At 38.1% G+C, this 10,901-nt stretch overlaps 1 pseudogene; it reads right to left on the bottom strand.

Moving 5' to 3' along the window:
- Positions 1 to 361: 361 nt before the first annotated feature.
- On the bottom strand, positions 362 to 9,256 carry LOC124527138 (uncharacterized; annotated as a pseudogene).
- Between the last annotated feature and the right edge of the window lie 1,645 nt (positions 9,257 to 10,901).

The raw sequence follows: 10,901 nt of genomic DNA, 5'->3' as shown, positions 1-10,901 counted from the left end.
CACAAGTCCACTCTTTGTCAACTTAACACCCATACACATCTTAAACCATACGTAATTTCCAAATATAGACAATAACAAGGTCATGTCACCTAACATGATACAACTATACTACCTACCATTGAAAATGCACTAACCCATTCCAGAAGAAAAGGTAAAGTCCTTAAGTGATGTTTACTTTTGCCCTGATATCCTGTAACTTAAATACCATGATATAAAATTAATAATATTTAAATATCATGGTAATAAGTCAATGCCTGTTACAGTATAAGGGAACAAATATATTTCCTATTCACATACACATAACTTATAACAAAGTAAGAAGGAACTCTCATAACAATTACAGTTCTTGTCTCTTCTGTGGTCATAGCTGACATCTGTAATTACCTTCTTCTACTACCTATTCTGTATTACTTTTGCCTTCGGCAAGCACCTCAGTTGGTCGTGGTTCTTTACCTAGTAGAATTACACAAACATTCATTCCTAAAAGATGTGGGACATTAGTAGTCATGTCTGGATTGGGTCATTTTAGTTTTCCATTGACTTTAATATACAGCCACAGCAGTACGAAGAGATGCCCTAACGGATCTTCTGTATTACAGAGATACTCTTCCTTCCCTCCGTTGTTGAATATCAGTCCAATTTCCCCTAGGTAGCCAGGATTATTCACTTCAACTGACACACTAATTCCTTTCTTTGCCTGTTGATTTAAAGGCATGAAGAGTCCAAATGCCAGAGTGGCAGTCTTAACTTTTAGTTCAATTGAATCATTACTTTGTTTCCTGGTATAACCATTCCTCATTCTGGTACTAAGGCTTCTAGGCCAGCAGAGCATAAGGTTGCAAAACCGAAGTAGAAATTTTGCTAATGGGACACTGTGGGTAATAGTGAGTGGTGCCATTCCCATTTGCACCCCTTGATTCCTGGACTCAAGAATCCTGATGGTAGGAAAAACAGAATCATATATTAGATGCTGATTCTAAGTATATACAGCCTCCTGGAGAAGCTTACCCTAGAGTTGCAGGGCATTGCCACTTAGTTAGTGCTATAACCAAGTATTCAAAAGGCCACTCCATCATTTGATCAAGCCAGCTGCTTCAGGATGGTGAGGAACATGGCAGTGGTGGTGAACGGGCCCACTGCATATACTACTTCCATTTGATGATAGTGTGCTGCAGGGCACATCCAACTTTATGGCTTGGTAAGTCAGGTGACATCTAATTCATGATGGGTAGTTTATGTCCCATGGTGACTGGGTGCCTCTACTCAATCTCATAGCAAGCCAAGAGCTATTTTTCAAAAGGAGAGTATTTCTCTGCAAGGGATGGCAGGATTCTAAGGGCCTGCAGAGAAATTCACTTATAGGTGAATTCTGCCAGTGATTCCAAACAGCATTCCTATCTACCACTGACAGTTCAAGTTCCAATGGATGTGCTGGATCATATGACCCAAGTGGCAGAGTAACTTTGATAGCAGCCTGGACCTGTTGCAGAGCGTTCTCTTGTTCCGGGTCCTCCTCAAAACTAGCAGCCTTTCAGGTCACTCAATAAATGGACTGGAGTAACACTTCCAAATAAGGAATATGTTGCCTCTAAAATCCCGAGTCCCATTAGGCATTGTGCATGTATTTTGTTGTTGTAGGAGGGGCCAGATGCGACAGGTTATTCTTCACCTTTGAGTGGATATCTCAATATGCCCTATAGCACTGACCCACTAGAAATTTCATTGAGGTAAAAGACCCAATTTTTGTTGGATTTATTTCCTATCCTCTGATAAGCAAATGTCTTACTAGTAAGTCTAGAATAGTTGCTACTTCTTGCTTACTAGGTCCAATCAGCATGATGTCCTCAATGTAATGGACTGGTGTGATATCTTATGGAAGGAAAGAGTTTAGATAAAGATCCCTGTAAATTCAATTATGACACAGGGCTAGAAAGTTGATATACCCCTGAGGTAGTACAGTGAAGGTGTATTGCTGGCCTTGCCAACTGAAAGCAAACTGCTTTTCTGGTGGACCTTATGGACAGGGATAGAGAAAAAGACATTTGCCATATCAATAGCTGCATCCCAGGTACCCAAAGATGGGTTGATTTGCTCAAGCAATGAAACCATATCTGGTACAGCAGCTGCAATTGGAGTCAGCATCTGGTTAAAGTTATGATAATCCGCTGAACTTCTCCAAGATCCATCTGTCTTCTACACAGGCCACATAGGTGAGTCGAATGGAGATGTGGTGGGAATCACCACTCTTACTCTTTTTCAAGTCCTTGATGGTGGCACTAATCTCTGTGATACCTCCAGGAATGGAATAATGCTTTTGGCTTACTATTTTGCTGAGTAGAGGAGGCCATAGTAGCTCCAACTTGGCTTTTTCCACCATAGTAGCCTTCGTTCCACATGTCAGGGAACCAATTTGGAAATTGTGCCAGCTGCTGAATATATCTTCCAACTGTGCTTTCTGGAGCTGGGGAATAACCACAGGATGGGCTCCCATTGAGAGACAGACTGAGTTAAAACTCTATCGACTACCTGACCTTTTAAGCCTCTGCTCTGACTGATGGCCACAGTGACGTTTTGGGTCTTGTGGAATTAGTTCAGAGGCAGTGACAAGTAGTCCCCAAATGGTCGGATTATTTCCTTTTCCTCAATGCACACAGTTAGTTATGCTGGTAAAAGGCCATAGGTCCCTTTGGGGAAGTCTGAAAGAAATATTAACAGTAAGACAAAAAAAACCTCTTTCTTTTTTTGAGAGAGAGAGAGAGAGAGTGCACATACGAGCAGGAGAGGGGCAGAGAGAGAGGGAGAGAGAGAATCTGAGGCAGTCTCCAAGCTCAGTGTGGAGCCCAGTGCAGAGGCCTGATCTTATGACCTTGACATCATGACCTGAGCTGATACCAAGAGTCAGCCGCTTAATGAACCGAGGCACCCAGCACCCCTAATAGTAAATATTTTTAGTAATATCTCAGGGTCTTTCCTCAACAGGACCTGGTCCCCCCTTCACTCATGGGGTTTTGAGTATATAAACTGGCTTAAGTCTGGCAGTTGATTGAGGGGCTGTGACCATTCTTATGATTCAGATTTGGCTTTTGTTTACTTGAACCAGAATTTTTTGTGCTGCAAATATAGGACATCAGAGACGGAGGGAGGGAGTGCAGCCCAATCTAATGCCTCAAATACAAATAAATAAGCAAACTACTTTGCTGGCCAAATCCTAACAGTTGGATTGTTCTGATTAGGCCCAAAATTCTCCATTTTCACTCATCTACAAATAGTATTTTTATACCTATGCACTACTTTTCAGAAACAAAGAAACAAATGGTCTATTAATAAAAATTAAGTACTTAAAATAATTTTTTATAAGCTTATAATAAATTTCCTCATAATTAAGATTAGGGACGACGGAAATATCCAATTAGAATTAGCATCCCAGAGGTGCGTGTGTGGTCCAGTCGGTTAAGGGTCTGCCTTCGACTAAGGTCATGATCTCACGGTTCGTGAGTTTGAGCCCCATATTGGACTGTCTCCTGTCAGCACAGAGCCTGCTTCAGATCCTCTGTCCCCTTCTCTCTCTGCCCCTTCGCTGTGCCTGCACTCTCTCTCTCTCAAAAATAAATAAACATTAAAAAAATAGAATTAGCATCCCAGCTCTGCCACTTGTTACTCTGTGCCTCACTTTTCCTCTTACCAGGTGCATGCTTTGGACAGTCACAGCGAACCTCTCCATGCCTTAGTTTTCCCATCTGTAAAATGAGCAGGATAACAGTACGAAGCTATATGAGTTGTTTTGAGGATTAAATATCTTATAAATAAAGTGCTTAGGACCATGTCTGGCACCCAGACAGCAAACAATGCGAAGGCATTAGCTCTTATTATGTTTCTTTTACTTTTGAAAGGATACTCTATATTATTAGCCTGATATCTGAGATTTCTATCACACCTGCATAGTTCAGTTTTTTAGCTTATTTAATTGCTATCCCATTCTAAAAAATACTTAAAAATATTTTTTTCTATTCAATTTCGGATCACCAGAAGAAATGCTTTCATTACAACTAACCCTTAAGCTAAAGATGTCTTAGAGCAGTGGTTCTCCACCTCAACAGCACCTCAGAATCACCTGGAGGCCTTGATAAATTACAGAGTGCTGGGCCCATCTCCACAGTTTCTCATTCAGTAGGTTTAGAGGAGAGTCTGAGGTTGTGCACATCTAAATATTTTCAATGTAATGCTGATACTGCTGGTCTGGGGACCACACTTGAGAACTGTTGTCTTAGTGAACAAAATCTAATGATTGTTGGAAAAAGAATTTTGAAAATTTAAGTAGTAAATTTATTTTCTTTCTGTGTGTGTATATATGCATATGTGAATATAAATATAGTAATTATGTAAAAGATGGATGAAATTGTTAATGTGCCATTTTCTATATAATTAAAAAGGTAAGTCTTATCAAACAAAAATCATGTAAGTACAAGTACTTAGGAAGTTTATGTAACATTTCTTTTGTTTTTTGTTTTAAGTTTATGTAACATTGATAATTAAGTTGACATTATTTGGAATATTTTCTTGAATTCCATAACAACGGCATTTTTCTTGATAAGAATTCATGTTTTTCAAAATAACTAGTTAACTAATCCTTTTATTGTCTAAGAAATTTCTGTAGGATTACTGCTTATTTAAGGCAAAAAGACTTCTTGCATGTTCTTTATGCCACCAACCTCAAGGTAAAGCTCTGCTAAAAAAGAAGCAAACAGATCTTTTCTTGCATCTGATTTGTGTATGTGTGTGTGTATGTATGTATGGGATTACTTTGATGAGATGTAATCATTTTGCAAAAGTATTATTATGAAGTTATTTAAAAGCTATGTAGTATTGAATTTGTAGTAAGCATTAGTTGCCCAATACTGGGAAATAATTTAAAGATGAGGAAGGCCAATCCAAACAGTAGTGAGCTTATATTTTGTATTTTGAGTTTTTCTAAGTTGTGCATACATGAAATTGCAGGACAATATACACCAGATTCCTTTGTTCTTTGCTGTGTTATAAAATTGCTACTCATATCCAGGGACTGACTCTCTAGTTTTACCATACGTGGCATTTTTATGAGCAATATTTAACACATGTTTAAGAATGTAGGAAGGAACTAGGATTGGCAGAATGAAAAAGTGTGAGCTTCATGCAATGGAAACACAGATTTGAACTAATAATAATTTACTACATTTTCTTATTGAAAATGTGGTTGAGTAATAGTTAAGCACTTCCTTAAGAGAACGAATTGACTTTTCATACTCCTCATTAATGTGTATAGTATCCCAGAACTTCTCATTTAGTCAAATTGTGGAAAAAATCTTCTAGAATTCTGCCAAGTGTTCCAGTACAGGTGAGTGAGACACCTGAATGTTGATAACATGTGAGACCACAGGGTCTCTGGCTTCAAGGAACATAGATCCATGAAACCAATTTATCAACGGGTAGGTCCGTTTTTGTTTCTTGGTTTCTAGCATTGTCCTGTTTTATTGTACAGTGCACATACTGCCACATGTGAAGTATGGAACTGATGTGTCTTTTTCAACTGAAGAAAGAAGTGCAAAGTTTATGTTCATGCCCCAATGCGTTATGGGAATCAGTATTTTGAGAATCAACAGCAAAATCTCTCTTCTAGTAGTGGTTTGATTTCATCCATTCTTTGGGAATTAGGAATAAATATAAATAGTTGAATATAATCATATTATTATATGTAAGAAATATGTAAAATGATACTATTTTTGCTTCAGAAATCCAAATATGACCTGGGTTTGATAATCTGGCACTGTCCTTTTGGTACAAAACCCTTAATGAAGCCTCCCTAAGCATTGGTGAGTAAGGGTAATAATTCCCTCTCTTTAGGGTTTTCATAATGATTAAATAAATATGTTTTACTGTTATTACTGTTATTTATATTATTAATGTATCTGTGATTCTCAACTCTATTTAGATAAATGACACTACACTATAAACATTGTTTACAGCTTTCAGATAATGCATAAGTGCTCTAAGTGGGAAATAAATGTCTTAGAAAAATAATGAGAAAGTAAAGTTTTATTACTTCTGGATATTGGGTATATATCTAATCTAGCATTTTCCATACTGAGCAAATAGATGCTGTCCTACAGTACTGGTGAATATTTGTGATGTATTTCTAGTTGTCAATATTTAATTCAAATAATAACTATAATTCTTTCTGTGGGTACTTACGTAAACAAACCGCATATTCTTCAGGTTAATTTTCCAACATTATTTTCCCCAATATTAGTTTTCTTGAGGACTTGTTCTAAGTTGAAAGTCCATAATTCAGTTTTTTCTACATCTCAAACATGTGACAAACTTTCTTCAGAGTACAATAAGGATATTTGAGAGCATTTACACAATCAGAGAATTTGACCATTAGGAGAAACTTTTGTATTACTTCATAGATAAAATATTGTTTACAGATAATAATATTTTATTTATTTTGTACATAAGAAAACTGAAGTTCCAGTATTAGGTAATGTTTGTTAACATGATGGACAGGTATGACATTCTCTTTTTTATACCCACAGTCTTCCACAGGATTCCCTGGTCATTTCCCTTCGTTCAGGGGGACTTAAAAATATTCAGGAATATTGTGTTATTCGTAGGCCCGTGCGTGAAGTTGGCAGAGGGCTTCCGCATGAGGGCAGCTCATCCGTGGAATCCTTACCTCTTGTGTATTCATGGTTTCTCTGTCTCTTTTATATTTTCATATCATTTTCACTCCTGTTTTGAATCACTACAGTCTTTCTTTTTCTTTTACCCAAAGCCTGGCACAAAATAGGATGCTCTGGTTCACGTTCCAGGTAGTTTGAGTCTCTCTCTCTCATATATATGCTTCAGGCTGATACCTCTCAATAACTTGCCCTCACACAAAGAGCAAACAAGTACAGCAGACAAGAGCATACAAGGTTCTTATGGGCCATGATGTGATGTCTAATACATAATCTTGCCATTAACCTAGGTAATTGCATAATTTTACTGAATAATTTCCAGCACATTGCAATTACATCAGTTTATGACACCACTTATCACAGCTTGGAAGTAGGCAGGGCCCAAGACTTGCTCTAAAACAATAGGATGTTAAAATGAGATGGGGTATCTCCTTCTTCATTAGGTTACAGTATAGAACAAAGGTATGGGATGTCATTCTTACCTTAGCTGAAAAGTCTTAGAGAAAGATTTTTCTCTGTTGTTGACCTGAAGAAGTAAGCTACCACACCGTACATGAACCTAGGGAGAGGTCCAGGTGGCAAAGAACTGCAGATAGCCTTCAGCTGACAGCAAGCAATCCGACACCTCAGTCACACAGCAGCCAAGAAGTGAATTATGCCAACAAACCGAAAAGGCTTGTGTACACATTCACCCAGTCCAGCCTCCAGAGGATAATGCAGCCTAACACCTTAATTGTAGCCTTGTAAGACCCTAAGCAAGGGCCCCAGCTAGGCTGTGCCCAGACTCCTGACTCACAGAAATTATGAGATAATAACTGTATGTTGTTTTAAGCTGTTATATTTGCAATAATGAATTACATAGTAACGGAAAAGTTATAAAATCAGCCAAGTCAAGTTGCAATCATTTGAGCTGCTTTACCATTTTCTATGTTACTTGTTCATAAACAGTTGCAATTTGATTTTTGAATTTTGTAATGAATAAAAATATTTCTGGATTGGAGGATGATTGTGGCATTCGTCAGGTTTTTTTAATTTTCAATTTGTAAAATTTGTGATTTATTTTATAAATCTAAAGCAATACTCACTTTCACACATAATTCTGTAGTATGTTTCTTAATGAGGGCTTGCAAAATTTTATCTGCTTTGGCCCTTCAAATTTTAGATTCACTCCAAAACAGTAGTCACACTTTCTGGTTCTCGAACAGTTTTATACAGTGGACTGTGAGGTCCTTGAGCATCTGATCAAACCCAAAACCTAGCAGCATTGAGTTCAGGGCCATGCACAGAAATGTCAGGACTGTTTGTTAACGTGGTCTAGCCCATAGTTTGTAACCATTTCTGTGAGAGGGAATCGCCTATGGTACTTTTCTAGAAACAGCTTTATTGAGATTTTATTTCTATATAATAAGTTTCACCCATTTAAAGTATACAATTCAGTGGTATTTAGTATCTTTTCAGAGTTGTGCAACTGGTATAGTTTGCTAGGGCTCCCATAACAAAATACCTCAGACTGGGTGGCCTTAACAATAAAAATGTAATTCGTCACAATTCTGGAAGCTAGAGGTTCAAGGTCAGCTGTTGGCAGGTTTGGTTTCTTCTGAGGCCTTTCCCCTTGGCTTACAGATGGCTGCCACCTTGTCACTGTGTTCACATGGTCATCTGTGCAGGCGTGAATCTGGTGTCTCTATGTCCTAATCTCCTTTTCTTGGTGTTCACAAGAACACCATGTGAATTTTGTTACCGTTTTTCCCATTTCCCTGTTGACTGCCTTCCTTCCCTTATCTCTCATGGATCTTCCTCACATAAGCTTTCCACTGAGCTCTTTGTTATTTTTTTAGGCCTCCAACTTCCTGCCTATCTTCTTCCTCTGACTTTTTTTTTTTCTCCTTCACCTCCTTGTCTCATCTTCTTTCCTTTTTCTTTCTCCTTAACCTCAGTTCAGAGTATCTTCCAAAGAAATGATGAAATGTTGGACTACAGAAGTTAGAAGACCTTTAAATTTTCTGTGTAACTCAAATATAACACATGCTTCATAAAAGTCTGGCTCCTCGTTGATAAAAAGCACATTATTTTTGAAGTGCTCTTGGAATTGAAAATATGTTTTCTTTGAATGCAACCCTGTTCAAAGATAGGATACATCAAGACTTCACTTTATGTGTTAATTGCGTATCTTTATAATTTAGTACTATGCAGTCATAAAAATGATGCTAGAAAAGTTAAATGTAACTTCTGGTCTGTACAGGATGGCATAGATTTGTCTCCTCATGCTCTTCCCTACTACATACCATTATAAACTCTGGAGGAAACTGAAGAGACAGCAAACGATAACTGAAAGTTGGTAAAGAATGGGGAACTTGTTTGGGACCCCAGCATGGGCGTGGGGGGGAACAATACAGCAGCCGGTATCTTACAGTCCCCACCCAATATAAGAAGATTTCCAGCTCTGGCATTTCTTGATGGCAGCCTAGAACAGAGTGTGGCCCAGGTAGGGAAACTTCTCTTCCTGACTGATCAGGAGTCCCATCCGCTGTGCCGGGGGACATTGATTGAATCACAAGGGACAGATTGGGAAGAGCCCCTGACTTTAAATAGCCAGAGGAAGTGCTCTTCTTCCCTCTCAGGCCTGAGACTGTGCTCTTCCTCCCAGAGACATCAGGTAGTTATAGGATGTCAACCAGGGGGATCCCACCACACGTGTCTAGACCATGAAGTGCTCTTATCTCCCACAGGGCATGAGACTCTTCTCCCGAGCCCGGAAACGTCATTTAGCTGGCAACACTGGCAAAAGGTATCATAATAAGACAAACACCCAACCTGGGAAATGTTCACTGTCCCATGTGCTAGAGCATCTCTTCTCTATAGGCAAGAGGCACTCAGCCTGGGGAAGCTCCTTCAACTTCTTGAAACAGCTACAGCTGGGACCAGTGACGACTGCAGGTCACAAATTAAGACAAGCAGCAGATAGCAAAATAGCACTGTATTGGTTCTGAAAATAATAGGGTTATTGGAACCATGGCCTATAGAATTAGGCCAAAGATAGACAGGGGACTGCCTCCTAAAACAAAAAAATTAAAAAGAACCCAGGGCCTCCTTATAAAGAAGCCAAAATGCCCAGGATACAATTTTTTAAAAGTCACTCATTACAGGAAAATCACAACTTGAATGAGGATAGAAAATTAATTGATAACTAACACCAAGATGAATCATATATTGGAATGATCTCACAAAGATGTCAAAACAATCATCATAAAAATTATTCCTTAAACAATTACAAATTCTCTTCAAGGAGATGGAAAAATAGAAAATCTCAGCACAGAAACAGAAGGACCAAAATGGAAATGGTAGAGCTGAATACAGTAACAGAAATTTAAAAACAAACAAACAAAAAACATGCTACATGGGTTCAGTAGTAGAGTGGAAATGAGAGAGGATAGAATCTATGAACTTTATGTAACTGACCCAATCCAAACAACAAAGAGGAAATTGATGAAAAGAAAATGAACAGAACCTCAAGGACCCATGGGACCATAACAAAGAACCCAAAATATTTGTTATCAGAGAGGAGAAAGGGATAGAGATTGAAAGAGTATTAAAAAAAAAAAAAAACAATGACTAAAAACTTCCCAAGTTTTGACAAAATATGTAAATCCACAGTTTCAAGAAGCTGGCATGTGTGTCTGCAAGAAAAATCCCAATATAAGTCTACATACCAATTAAACAAAACTCCTAGGACTAATGAATGAGTTCAGAAAGGTCACGGGACGCAGATCAAGCTATAGAAATCAATAGCATTTGTATGTACTAAGAATGAGCATGTAGGAAACAAAATTAGAAATATGATACCATTTACAATGACTCCAAGGAGGATAAGACTTAGGTAGTCTTTTCCAGGCCTTGATTTTAGGCAGAATGATAACTCACAGTTTATTCATAAATTTCATAAACATGCACAAGATCTGTATGCTGAAAGTTACCAAAGATATAAATAAAGAGATGGGTATACTGTTACATTGTATTGGAAGAGTCAACATAGTAAAGGCATTCTCCCCATATAGATGTGTAATTTTATTTTATTTTATTTTTTTTTTAATTTTTTTTTTCAACGTTTATTTATTTTTGGGACAGAGAGAGGCAGAGCATGAACGGGGGAGGGGCAGAGAGAGAGGGAGACACAGAATCGGAAACAGG

This window comes from Lynx rufus, unplaced genomic scaffold (genome assembly GCF_022079265.1).
Source record: "Lynx rufus isolate CCGP_SWC_20201006 ecotype Redwood Valley unplaced genomic scaffold, mLynRuf1.p SCAF_5, whole genome shotgun sequence".
NCBI lineage: Eukaryota > Metazoa > Chordata > Mammalia > Carnivora > Felidae > Lynx > Lynx rufus.
This window is presented reverse-complemented; position numbering and strand designations above follow the sequence as displayed.